A 13,798-nucleotide genomic window follows, 5' to 3' on the forward strand; every position below is an offset into this window, starting at 1 on the left:
CCAGAATCTTTCTTCTTTTGCACCTGGCCTTTGGAAATTTAACATCTTTTTATCTCCCTGTTTGCTGTCTCTGTTGTAATGGATATGTGATGTGATAAAGAAGTTACTTGGGAAGGGAGCAAGTGACAACTTTAGATGGGATGGCCATAGTAAACCTCTCTAAATTGGTGATATTAGAGCTAAAACCTTAATGCCCAGAAGGAGCCAGCTCTGCAAAGATCAGAGGAAGGGCTCAGCTGGTGTAGAGGCTCTGGTAGGCAGAGCAGGGCCTGTTCTATGACCGTAGAAAAGGCCTTCATGCCAGGATGGGGCTGAACAACAGAGGGTGTGTAGGGGATGATGCTGTCTGGGGCCAGATACTACAGGGCCTTTTAAGCCCTCATAAAAAGTTAATATTTCACATTGTAAAAAATAGGTAAGTATTGAAGGGTTTAAGCAGGGAATGAAATGAACTAATTTTTTTTAAAGATTTTATTTATTTATTTGACAGATAGAAATCACAAGTAGGCAGAGAGGCAGGCAGAGAGAGAAAAAGAGAGGAGGAAGCAGGCTCCCTGCTGAGCAGAGAGCCCGATGTGGGGCTCAATCCCAGGACCCTGGGATCATGACCTGAGCTGAAGTCAGGGCTTTAACCCACTGAGCCACCCAGGCGCCCCTAATTTTTTTGTTTTTGAAGAACCACTGTGGCTTCCCTGTGGAGAACAGGACTGTATCAAGGCAAGAGTAGAAAAATAAGACCAGTTCTGAGGCTGTTTTCAGCTACATCAAGTGTGGTAGTTGTAGAAGGAAAGAAGTAAACAAATTCAAGACATATTTTAGAAGTGAACTTGATAAGACTTGCTAAAGGGCCCAGAAAAACAGAGAACAAAGCAAGCCTGTATTTCAGGAACAGAAGGGGCCTTAAAAATACTAGGATCAATTATGGTTCTATGCCAATTTTAATCAATAAAAATGAAATAGAAGTTGCTTGATTTTCAAATGTTTATCCTTTAGGGAAAGGGGAGAAATTCCTGTATTAATGGTAGACACACTTATGTGTTGCAATTTGTATTAGAGTATGCTAAGGAAGGCTATTAGCCCCCTCAAGTGACTGACTATCACATAAAGGGCACAAGAGAGACAGGGGAGAGAAGGGGTGACCTAGAATCACACAAGCTTCTCCAAGAAGACTAAAGTGGCAAGGGCGGCTGCAAATGAAGCCAGGCTTTTTTTTTTCAACAAAAGGTATAAAAATTAATAGCTCTTTTTTGGTTCTTAAAACTGAACTGGAGTTGCTAGAGCCCTGGATGTCTGCTGTCCAACCACCTTGGATAAACTGAAAAAAGGAGGCAGTGGGGAAAGGAGAAAGATTCCAGAGAGAAAACGTAAGTAACAGTCTTCTTTGCTTTTCATGAATCATACTTATAACTATGAACACAGAGATATCTACAGATGTACAGAAGTAAGAGGGAAAATTAAACACTATATTAGAGAGTATTATATAGACTTGGTGAAATAAATCAAACTTCGAAAATCTGTGTTGACTTAGGGTTTAGGTTTCTCTTAGACTTAAGCTCCTTGCCTAACACTTGGCAAAATATGACTTTAATAATCCAGTGATTTAAATCTTGGACTTGTTTTGTTTTGTTTTGTTTTTAGGTAATATAAATGACCTTATACATCCACACCATGTACCTCCCGAGACAGCAAGGAAGTTAATTAGGTGAGTTGCTGTGGTCTGTGCCACACTTGTCAAGGCAACACCCTCAGTCCTCATAAGGAAGCTCAGCTCCATGAAAAAGATAAGGACCCATCAATATTTTGGAGACAGTGAGTTTGTTTTGGGAAAAGAGGAGGAAATAATAGCCTCCTTATGAAAAACCGATATTTATGTAATAGGTTCATATGAACAAAAGTGAATTTGAAGTAAAAATGATTCATATTTTTAAATAATTTATATAAACACATGAAAACGTAATTTTAAAATTATTTACAAACAGCAAGATGTATGCTTTAAATGATCAAAAGTGGGGTGCCTGGGTGGCTCAGTCAGTTAAATGTCTGCCTTCAGCTCAGGTCATGATCCAGGAGTCCCAGAGTCCCTGGATCGATGTGAGCCCTACACCAGGCTCCCTGTTCAGTGGGGAGTCTGCTTCTCCCTCTGCCCCTCAACCCACTCATGTGTGATCTCTTTCTCTCTCTCTCTCTCAAATAAATAAACGAATAAATAAATAAAATCTTAAAAAAATGAAAATTAAAAAAATAAATGATCAAAAGAAAATGAATTCCAAAGCCTTTCCGTGCCTTTCCTCTTAATGAATCTCTCCAAGGGCGTGGTCCGTGGGCCTGGAAAGATTTGGATAGCTCCTGCCTCTGAAACTAAGAAACTTTTCACTTGATGTTACACAGATTGGCTTAAGTATGGTGACCATACCCTTCTTTCCAAATGGGCACCCTTTCAAGAGGCTCTATGACTAATATTACAGGACAACGGGTTTAAGTCTCCATGCGAGAGCCCTAGATTTAGAGCACACAATAAACCAACGGAATGTCTACAGAGGGGAAGGGCCTAGTGTAGTTACGTTTGTATTTAGAATTTATTTTCACAAATCAGATTGGGACCTAAGTAACTATGGATCCATGCAAGCCCCCAATCACTTGCTCCAGGATGGGAAGCTTCTATGCTAGGATTGTTACTTTGTCACCTTATCTAGAGGGCTCAGGGTCAGTGTTACTATGTAATGGATCTTATAGTTCTAAAGAAACTCTCCAGATACTCACAAATATTACTGTGCTTCTCTAATCACTTTTTACCAGAGCGTGACTTGTATTTCAAGGAAAATTCAATGTCCTTTAAACATCTGTTTGTTGTGTATGTAAGGTAAGGTTACAGTTCCTAGTGCTGCTGTCCAATTTCTTCATGGTTTCATATTGACACCCATATAAATAACTTAATGAGTATAACAGGTACTTTTTTATAAATAAAATTAAAACTTCAATCCTATATATTGTCAACCCATGCTGTATAAATATAATGGACTTTTAAAACGAGTATGTGTGTGTGTGTGTGTGTGTGCGCACGTGCACGTGCATACGCACTTGGGTTCTTCAGAGAATGCTGAACGCGTGATTGGGCTTAAGGAATTCTCATAAAGATAGATTGTGTACTATAAAAAAATTGGATGACATGAACAAGAGATATCAAATGCTATATAATACTAAGGAGAACACATGCCCAAATTGTCTTCTTATAAAAATGGAGCATTTATAAGTTGCAGCTGGCTTTGGTTAATACCTTGGTAATTTACAAGTTTGGAGCATTTGGTTTTGTGTTTTATTTGGAGATGAAAGAAAAGAAATAGAATATTTATTCATCAAATAATCAAGAGGTTCTAAGGACATAGAACTTTGTACATGGTAGGATGTACACAAAATATATATGTATATAAACATACAAGCATATATTCTATACGATAAATATATATTGAGTTCTGTAAGCTGTTTTTAATTCTTAGAAAACATTAACAGGGCAGAAAAGATCTCATGTTCTTTACATGAATTGTGATGGAAAAGTTAATTGAGATGAAGATAGCTACAGATCCACCAATACTTCTGGCTTAACCCATTGTAGCTATGTATAAGGATTCTTCTAGGTGAGAGAGTATTTGTGAATAATATTCTGCAAATATTATCCCCTAAAGGCTCAGAAAAGTTGAAAACCTCCTCAAAATGCTTTCTTATTATACATTCAACATTCTTTCATTCAACAAATACTTAGAGTGACACCAGGTGAGCCACTGTTGTAGCCATTTAATGGATACAAAAGTGAACAAAATGAATGGTCTTCCCTCTTTATGCTTGTATCCCAAGGAAAGAGATGGTTAGCAACTAGAGAGTAAGTGAATAGCATATATTATGTCAGATGGTGAAAATGAAGCAAGGAAGGAGATAGTACCCAGGTGGATGGTGAGGATAAGGCAGAGCACAGGTTACTATATTATAAAGAGTGCCAGAGACCTCTCTGGAAAAGTAACATCTGAGTAGAAACCTGAAAGAAGTAAGGGAATGAATTATGGAGACACCTGGGGTGAGGGAGGGGAGAAGTTTTCAGACAAAAGGAAAAGTTCAGTGCAAAAGTCCTGACTTGGAAATAGGCTTTACATATTCAATGCACACCAAAAATGCCAGTGATGCTGAAATGGAGCAACGGCAGGGAGAGAAGTAGGCGGTGACATCTGAGAGTCTGGGTTGCTTCGGGTAACGGCTGCAGGGTAGTCTACTGTGGAAGATATGCTGGCAGTAGAAAGAGGTGTTCATTTGAAGAATATTGGACATTTTAAAAGAAACTGCTCTACTCTATTTTGGTCTATTTATCCTATTAACTTCTTTCTAGACTCTTTATTTCTCATGCTGGTGATAAAAATATGTCATCTTCAGGCTATGTGTGTAAAATAAGATTTCTGAAATAACTTCACTTTGCTGAGATTTTTTTTAATTTACTTTTTGGCAAATGATACAGCATCCCCTCGCTGAAGTGTCTTTCAGAGGGAAAAAAAAAATAAAAAGCAAGGACATTTATTCCATTTCTGGAAATCATGATATGTTTAGCTGCTAGACAAGTGAAAGATTTTCTGGCCAATCTGCTATGTAAAGGAAAAACATTCTTTCTTTCTCTCCTGTATTTGTGTGTGACTGTGTATATGTAATATGTATATCTGTATTTTTAAAACAATATATTCTTAGCTCATGAAGAACCTAACCCTGTCTCAAACTGTATAGAATCTTTAAAAATTCTCTACTTTTCAGCAGGTGGGCTATGGATTGATGGGGAAGATACTGGATATTTTCCTGTAGGGTTAAGAAAAGTGCCAAAGAGGAAGGAAAAATAAAACCTCCAGAACTAAAAAATATTTCTTACTCATAAATGATATGTATGTATGTATATCCAGATCTTTTTCTATATAGTTGTGTAATTGAGCTTACAGATTTTCAATTGTCAATTGTCTGTAAAACAATTTTTTTTTTTTTCTGCTCTTAAGCTTAAAACCTTAGGCATCATAGAGTAATGGTTAAAAGCTTTGGGGACAGACAGACCTGAATTTGAATTCCACTTTTGCCATTTTTGGGTAGGGCGACTAATCTCACTCTATTTTTTTTTTAATTTAAATTCTAGTTAGTTAATATATTGTGTAATATTGGTTTCAGAAGTAGATAACCTCACAGAGAAACTAACTAAATAACCACCTTACAGAGAAATTTACTATTATCTGATGTAGTAAATACGGAACATTCAAAACAGTATCTAATATGTACTAATGCTTGAAGGAGCATAGTTAATATCATTTCTTAACTCTTCCCTATTCTCTTGGTTCCTGTGTTTAGCCATTCACCATTTTATATTAACCCTTTAACAGCAAGAACATGAGTTCTGCCTTTTTTCTGTGTCTCTAATACAATGAACTGAATCACCCTTTTATTCATTCATTCAATAAGTATGGAGCACATGCTCTGCATCAGGGACTATGCTAGGAGACAAAGAGAGCAGTGAAAAAGATGAAAAATTGCCTTTAAGCTTTCTATCTAAATAGTCTGCCTTGAATACTAAATTTAGGTAAGAGTTCCCCTCAGTATCTAGCACAGGGCCAAACACTGAGGATCTTCCAAAATAACCATAGATTTAGTCTTGTAGAATTAGGAAAGAACCTAGAGATAATCCTGTATAAACCCCTTACTTTTAAATAAAAGTTTGTGGCTAAGCATAGCTCAATATTGTAAGGTGATGCTTCGAGTAGTATTAACAAGGTAGTTTTATTTTTCACAATAACAGATCCTTAATTTGAAAGACAAGAAACATTGACATAAGACTTCTTATTGTTCAGTGTTAGAAAAGTTGTTAGACTTAAAGGTGGGAGGGACTGGAAGATATTGTAGTTAGCAGACATGTAATTACAAATACATGTCCAAGAAATTAGATGTAAAGATGGAGAATTTTAAATGGAAAATTAATTAAATGAAAAGTAATCAAGTAGAAATTCTAGAGGGGAGAAAAAGCCCACAATAATTGAAGTTAGTTCAATAAATGGGCTTAATTAGACACAATGGAAGAGAAGATTGGTGAAACTGGAAGAAGTCGGTAGAAATAACCAGATGGAAGAATGAAGACTAATGAATGGAATATAGTTAGAAAGTCATCTGGACAAAATGAAATAGCTAACATATATGTAATTAGAGTCTCAGAATGAAAGGGTATGGAGAATATGCCAATAGTTTATTTGAAGATATAATGACCAGTATTTTTCCAAGATGGCTGAAAGATAAAAAACTACAGGTTCAGGTAGTGCTACAAAGCTTTAGGGGCCAAGAAGGGTTATAAAACCTAAAGTATAAATGCAAAGAAAAAAAAAGAAAACTACACCCATGAACATCATACTGCAGATTGAATAACCAACTCCCAACAGGTTTTTAATAATATATATTTTGTGCAAAGCACTGTGTAGTTAAAAAGTAGAGAATTTATAATTAGAGAGCATCTTAAAATTAAAAGTTACATTAAATAGGAAGAAAATTTCACCCATTTTTAATCAGTTTATTTTTTGTGCACTTTTTAAAAATATTTGTTTATCATCTGGTGATTAGTATATTTTACTACGTTATCTTCTAAAATTTTTATTTTTAGGTCTATAATCAAATCAGAATTGAGTTTAAAAAAATGTGGTGTCAGCATCAGGGAAATACAAATCAAAACCACAATGAGATACCATCTCACACCAGTCAGAATGGCTAACATTAACAAGTCAGGAAATGACAGATGCTGGTGAGGATGCGGAGAAAGAGGAACCCTCCTACACTGTTGGTGGGAACACAAGCTGGTGCAACCACTCTGGAAAACAGCATGGAGGTTCCTCAAAAAGTTGAAAAATGAGCTACCCTATAACCTAGCAATTGCACTACTGGATATTTACTCTATAAAGATACAAATGTAGTGATCTGAAGGGGCACCTGCACCCGAATGTTTATAGCAGCTATGTCCACAATAGCCAAACTATGGAAAGAACCTAGATGTCCATCAACAGATGAATGGATAAAGGAGAAATGCATAGAATACTATGCAGCCATCAAAAGAAATGGAATCTTGCCATTTGTGATGACGTGGATAGAACTAGAGGGTATTATGCTTATCAAAATAAGTAATTCAGAGAAAGACAATTAGCATATGATCTCCATGATATGAGGAAGTTGAGAGGCAATGTGAAGGGTTTGGGGGGGGTAAGAAAAGAATAAATGAAACAAGATGGGATTGGGAGGGAGACAAACCATAAGGGACTCTTAATCTCACAAAACAAACTGAGGGGGATAGGGAGAGGGTGGTGGGGTTATGGACATTGGGAAAGTTATATCTATGAAGTGTATAAACCTGGCGATTCACAGACCTGTATCCCTGGGGCTAATAATACATTATATGTTAATAAAAAAATAAAAAATAAACAAAAACAAAAAAAATGTGGTGTCATGTAGGAGCTACCTCCTCATCATGTATTGAAACCATGTTTTGATATTCTCTTCTCCACTGCCCTGCATGCCACTTTTGACATAACTCATACATACACAGGCTTGTCTCTAGGGCCTCTATTCTGCTCTATTTGTCTCTCTTTTCTTTTTTTAAGATTTTTATTTATTTATTTTAGAAAGAGAGAGTGAGCAAGAGAACACAAGCAGGCAATGGGCAGAAGAGAGGTTGGAGGAGACTTCCTCCTAAGCAGGGAGCCCAACCTGGGGTTGGATCTGGGAACTCTGGGATCTGAGCTGAGCTGAAGGCAGGCACTTCACCGATTGAGTCATGCAGGAGCCCCTATTTGTCTATCTTTACATGCATACCTCACAGTCTTAATTAATAAGTCTTAATTACTGTAGGTTTACAATAAACCTTGATATTTGGAAGTAAGTCCAATTTTTATCATCTTCTGTAAGATTTCTTTGGTTCTTTTCATTTCGCTATACATTTTGGAATCTACTTGTTGATTGATACATGTTTAAAAAATAACTTCTGAGATTTCGATTGAAATAACATTGAAATGGGTTAATTTGTCAGAAACTGGTATCTTTACATTAGCAAATTTACAAAGTCATAAACATGGTGTATACCTTCATTTATTTAAGGATTTTTAAAGTGCCTCTATAATGTTTTATAATTTTTGGTATAGAAGTCACACAACTTATTAAAATTATTCTTTTGTATTTTATGTTTCTATTTCTATTTATAAATGATTTTTAAAAGAAAATTTCATTTGATATATTACATGCTGCCAGTATAGAAATACAAATAATGTTTATACACTGATCAGTGGCATTGCTAAATTCACTTAATTCTAGCAGTATATGAAAATTATTTTGAATTTTCTATCATTCAATTATGTTATCTATGAAAAAGGAGAGTTCTATTTATTTCTTTATTCCTTATATGCTTTATTTCTTTCTTTCCTTCTTTAATCAAGTATTCCAAAATCCCATTTCCCTTTTGTTATTCCATTTGTTACATATTGTTTTGTTGTTCTTCTATTAGATATCCTGGAGATTTCAACATAAATACTAATTAGAGTCTCATGAAGTTTTGTCCTTTTACTACCTCTCACATAATTCAATAACCTCTTTTGTGTGTCTGCATATATAATGGAAAAAATAAACAAGTGGATAGAGCTGAATAGATTTTGACTGACAAAACCAAATGTAATGTATTTTTTCGTTCACTATATGTATAATTAAATTTATATATTTTATAGATGAGTGTATATTATATATCATTAAGTAGAGCACACAAAAATATACTAAGCAAAAAATGAGTGACCTTTGCTTTATATTTAATGTAACTTTTCATTAAAAATTTTCTCTTGGGGGCTGCCTGGTGGCTCAGTTGGTTACACATCTGCCTTCAGCTCAGGTCGTGATCCTAAAAATGTGTTGAGTGTTGGCTATTTTATCTTTTGTTGTTGTTGTTCATTGGCCCTTTCTTTTTTCTATAACTTTTCCAAAATTCATGAAATATTTTAAGCATGTAACAAACTTTTAAAATGCATTATTTATAGTCTTGTTTATAAGTTCACCAGCCAGTGATGTTTTATTTCCATATAATCTTTGCAACAATATTTTGAAAGAAATCTAAAACTAAATCTCTCTTTATGCTCATTATTTATAAACTATAGATCATAGAATTTTATAGTTTGAAAGGCTTGAACAGATTGTACCAGATGATATCTGCAGTGAGGAAAACTAAGGTCTAGAGACATTTAGTTCTGTCCCCATAGTCACAAGCATGATAATGTTGTGGCCAAGAGAGAAGGCACGGTTTTTTTAATACCCAGAATAGTGCTTTCTTTCTTTATACATTTCAACCATGAATAAAAATTCATATCCACATTTTAGATATTTGGAAAACAAAACAAAAAAAATGCCTGACACCCCCCTCATTCCGAAATAATCCTATTTTTAATATAAATTTGCTATTAAATATAATAATAATATAAATAATGTTAAAATGACTTTTTTTTTCCTTTAAGCTTGGAAACAGATATTTTGTCCTGGTTCTTTTTTTTTTTTTTTTTAAGATTTTATTTGTTTAATTGACAGAGAGATATAGCGAGAGGGAACACATGCAGGGGGAGTGGGAGAGGGAAGAAGCAGACATCCTGCTGAGCAGGGATCCCAACGTGGGGCTCGAACCCAGGACTTCAGCATCATGACCCCAGCTGAAGGCAGATGCTTAATGACTGAGCCATCCAGGCCCCCCTGTCCTGGTTCTAATAAACTATATTTGTACTGCCTACATAATATTCCAAAAATTAGTTGTAGTTAATCATTCTCCTACTTTAGAAGGTTTAGTTGTTTCCTCTTCTCATCTACTAGAAACACAATGAACATATTTGTGAAACTGGAGTTTTACACAATTGAGATTTTTTTCATAAGTTATGGTCCCCCAAATTTCCATCTTCTTATGACCCTTGATGTATACTGCCAAACTACCCAAAAGTTTACAATATCATCAGCAATATAAAACATGCTATTTCAATAATGAGAAAAGGTCCTTTTTAAAAATTTTAATTCCAGTAAAGTTAACATATAGTGTGGTATTAGTTCCGGGTGTACAATATGGTGATTCAACAAATCTATACATTACTCAGTGCTCATGAAGATAAGTGTACTCTTAATCCCCATCACCTATTTCACCCATCCCTACTCACCTCCCCTCTGGTAACCATCTGTTTGTTCTCTATAGTTAAGAGTCTGTTTTTTGGTTGGTCTCTCTCTGTCTCTTTTTTTATCCTTTGTTTTATTTCCTAAATTCCATGTATGTGTGAATTCATATGGTATTTTTATTTACCAAAAAAATTAATGTGATTTGTCTTCACTGAAAATAAAGCATATATTTTCCATGTTTATTCTTGTTTTTCCTCTTTTGTAAATTTTCTGTTCAGATCCTTTTTCTAGGCATATATTTTAGTGGGTTTTTTGCCCTATGTGTTCTTTTTATCTATTGATCGATTGATCAAACTGATCTATTTTCTATAAACAGGATATAATTTCTGCATCTGCTATATTTGCTGAATGTTTTTTCTACTTTCTGCTTTAGCCTTTACTACGTCTATCACAAAATAAACTAGTTATAAAAAATTAGTCTTTACTAAATTTACCTAGAGCATGAGGCAAGTAATAGCTATTATGACTAGTAGATTTTCCTTTTTCTCATTTTAGACAATGATCTGAAAATGCTTTTGAGTGTTCTTTTTGAAGATATCATTCTTCAGTTGTATCATAGTAGAGTTTATGAGGTTCAAGTTCACCATTATAAAGTTTCAACATCACACAAAAGTCCCAGGCAAATATCTATGAGTAAATTAACTAGACCTTTGCCAGTATGAATAGCATGGATTTACAGTCAAACTAATTCGTTTATGAGTGCTACAGAGTTGCAAATTTATACATATCACCATTTGGATGTATATATAATGCAATTTTTTCATTTCTCTATAACAGATCTAATTTTTATGACCACACTTACACTTACCAGGAAGTATGTTTAAAATACTAAATTTAGCCCAATCTGACTCAAACATTAGTCAATCCAACTATCTGAACAAACTTTGAGCATAATCCTAAATAACCCTGCAAGCATTTCTCATTTTCTTTCCTCTATTTCTCCTCCAGATGGCATTTGGATGTGAAGGAGAGAAGTGTAAACCACCTCATGGCATTGGGAAAGAGAGGAAAACTGGCCTTAATGCGGGGCCTTGGATGTCCACTGACTGACCAAACACTAAAGTTGGTTTGTCATTTATTGATTATGATAGCAAAAATTATTTTAAAACCAGTTCAACATGGGCACCTAAGAATACAGACACCGGCTATAAACAGCCAGTACAGTCATACTATGCATGTTGGATGAATCACAGCTCTGCACCTGCTGCTAATGTCTGATGCTAATAAATCCCTTGTCTATCCCATCTTGGCTTAGTTAGGATCCATTGGCTTCTTCCAGCTGACAAGGTTTCTCTAATCTTGTACTGAAAATCCCTGTCCTGCCTTTGACTCTGCAGCTCTCTGCACAAATGCCTGAACAAAAGGGGCACGCTTTTCGCTATTATCATTACCTCTTCCTACCAGAGAAGTCATCTCCCTTCCTCTGTCTCTGTCTGAAACTATAATGGTTAACTTCATATTGGGAGAGAAAAACGGCTTACCAATAAGGGGGGAAATCAGGAATTCATTAAAAAATATAGTATACTTATATCACATGCAATGACAAAATAAGAAAAGGGGTGTCCTAGAAAGACTAGAATAATTGAACCTAAAATATGCCTTAAAATAATGAATTAAAGTTCTTAAAATCTTTGTTTCCTTCATGTCAGTTGTGGTAAGAGGTAATTCCTTGTAAATTTGTTGCCAAAGTCTCTATCTGTCCTTCATTCTGATACAATAAAAATCAAGATGAACTTACCTTCTCAATGCTAGTCATTTATAAATCAAATCAAGTATCATATGTGGAAAGATACTGAACTAGTAGAAGTCATTCAGCAGTGAGTAGACTAAAAGGACCTGAAGTTGAGGGTAAGATAGACATTGATTGCTTTTTCCCATTCAGCTTCTTTCCTCTGGTAATATCATATGATTTTCCTTTCAGGAACCAGCACTTCCCTGCTCTCAGTTTATGTAGGTTGGTGGGAGGGGACAGTAGCTCTCTGATCCAGGAGTGGGCATGTGACCTAATCTTGCACAATGAACATATTCCATCTCCTTTTCCCCAAGAACATGTACATGATCCATGTCATCCAATGATACTTATTAGCATTGAGATTTTATTGGAACAATTGATAAGAGAATCCCCTTTTCACTGGAATAGTTCGCAGTACCTATAGTTGCTGGAGGCCACCTCAGGTAGACAGGTAGTTAACTTGATGAGTACAACCAACACAAAGCAAATTATAGCTGGGAAATGAAAGAGATATCTCTTGAGCATCTGAATTAAGCAATTCCTGGAGAAGGACCTAACCCTCGAGTTTTCCATGATGTTAGTCAATGAATTCCCTTTGCATTTTTGTTAATGTGAATTTAAATTTTTGTTACTTTTCAACAAACAGACTGCTGGATGATATAGATGGTAATGCTTCTACATCATATCACACCATTACCAAAAATTATCTGTCTCTTTATACTGTATTTAAATTCTTTCCAGAAGACTAAAGTTAGATGTATTCAGAAATATTTTATATGCCATTGATGCATGTAAGAAAAATAAAGTTTGTTTTTATTATCTCTCAAGAGATATTATTGTAATTGGGTAAAGAATAGTGCCCTGCAGATTATGCATATATAACAATTAAAAAACCAAACAAACCAAAGAGAGCAAGTGGGAACAACTTGACCAGAAATTGCATATTAACTTCTGCCAGCCATCTCATTTCAAGTGCCAAAAGGCAATAATTTTTTGCTACTTCAAATATAAATGCATGTCTAAGAATAGAAATTCCAACATTAGTAGGCATAGTCCCTTGTAATATTTTAAATATGATAGGAAAATGTAAATTACATTTAAAATATATGATGGTAGGCCAATCGAAGACTTGAAAGCCTTTAGTAGTATTTGCTTACAAATTATCTAAAAATTTTATTCTAGTGTTTCTATATATTCCTAACATATATTTATATATAATATATAGTATATAACTAATATATATGATATTTATATTTTTATAAATTTAATTTTTATTTTTCATATTCCTAGAAAATTACAGGCCAACTTATTAATTTTTAACAGCAACTTCAGCCTTTAACCATTATAAAAATTACCTAGATTGGGGTTTCTATAAATTCTGCAAAAGTAAAGATTTTCATTTTCAATAATATAGCCATGAAAACATGTGCAGCTTCCAGAAAAATGTTAAGGTTCTGGAGTGTCTCAAAAATACATACACTTAGCTTAAAAATATATTATGCTTCAGAGGAAAGAGGCAAAAACATATGCCTTCTACCTTTGGGATTTTGGGGGGTGACTATTAATATAGTTATATCATTACTAAAATTTTTTTTAATAGGCTCAATGCATGCACCATGTAGATGTAACATGTCCATTATGGATCCAACTATCCACATGGTTTTGCAAATTAGATATGCTAGACCTGTTTCAAAGTTGTGCATAACAATTCTGAGAAGTCTCATTAGGAACAAAAATAGAAAAATTTCACAGCTCCTTATGGCTATTTATACTTTTGAAAAATAACAAAAGGAATCAAGGTTTTAATAAAATGGAAATTGAGTATGCTATCATCAAAAT

The 13,798-nt window shown here is 34.6% G+C and overlaps 1 long non-coding RNA gene across 1 annotated transcript; it reads left to right on the plus strand.

Annotated features, from left to right (window-relative positions):
- The first annotated feature begins 1,282 nt into the window (after nt 1–1,282).
- Nucleotides 1,283–11,714, plus strand: LOC132017224 (uncharacterized). Its single transcript, XR_009404203.1, has 3 exons — nt 1,283–1,364; nt 1,639–1,702; nt 11,176–11,714. It is a non-coding gene; the product is annotated as an uncharacterized LOC132017224 (long non-coding RNA).
- The last annotated feature ends 2,084 nt before the right edge of the window (nt 11,715–13,798 follow it).

This window comes from Mustela nigripes, chromosome 5 (genome assembly GCF_022355385.1).
Source record: "Mustela nigripes isolate SB6536 chromosome 5, MUSNIG.SB6536, whole genome shotgun sequence".
NCBI lineage: Eukaryota > Metazoa > Chordata > Mammalia > Carnivora > Mustelidae > Mustela > Mustela nigripes.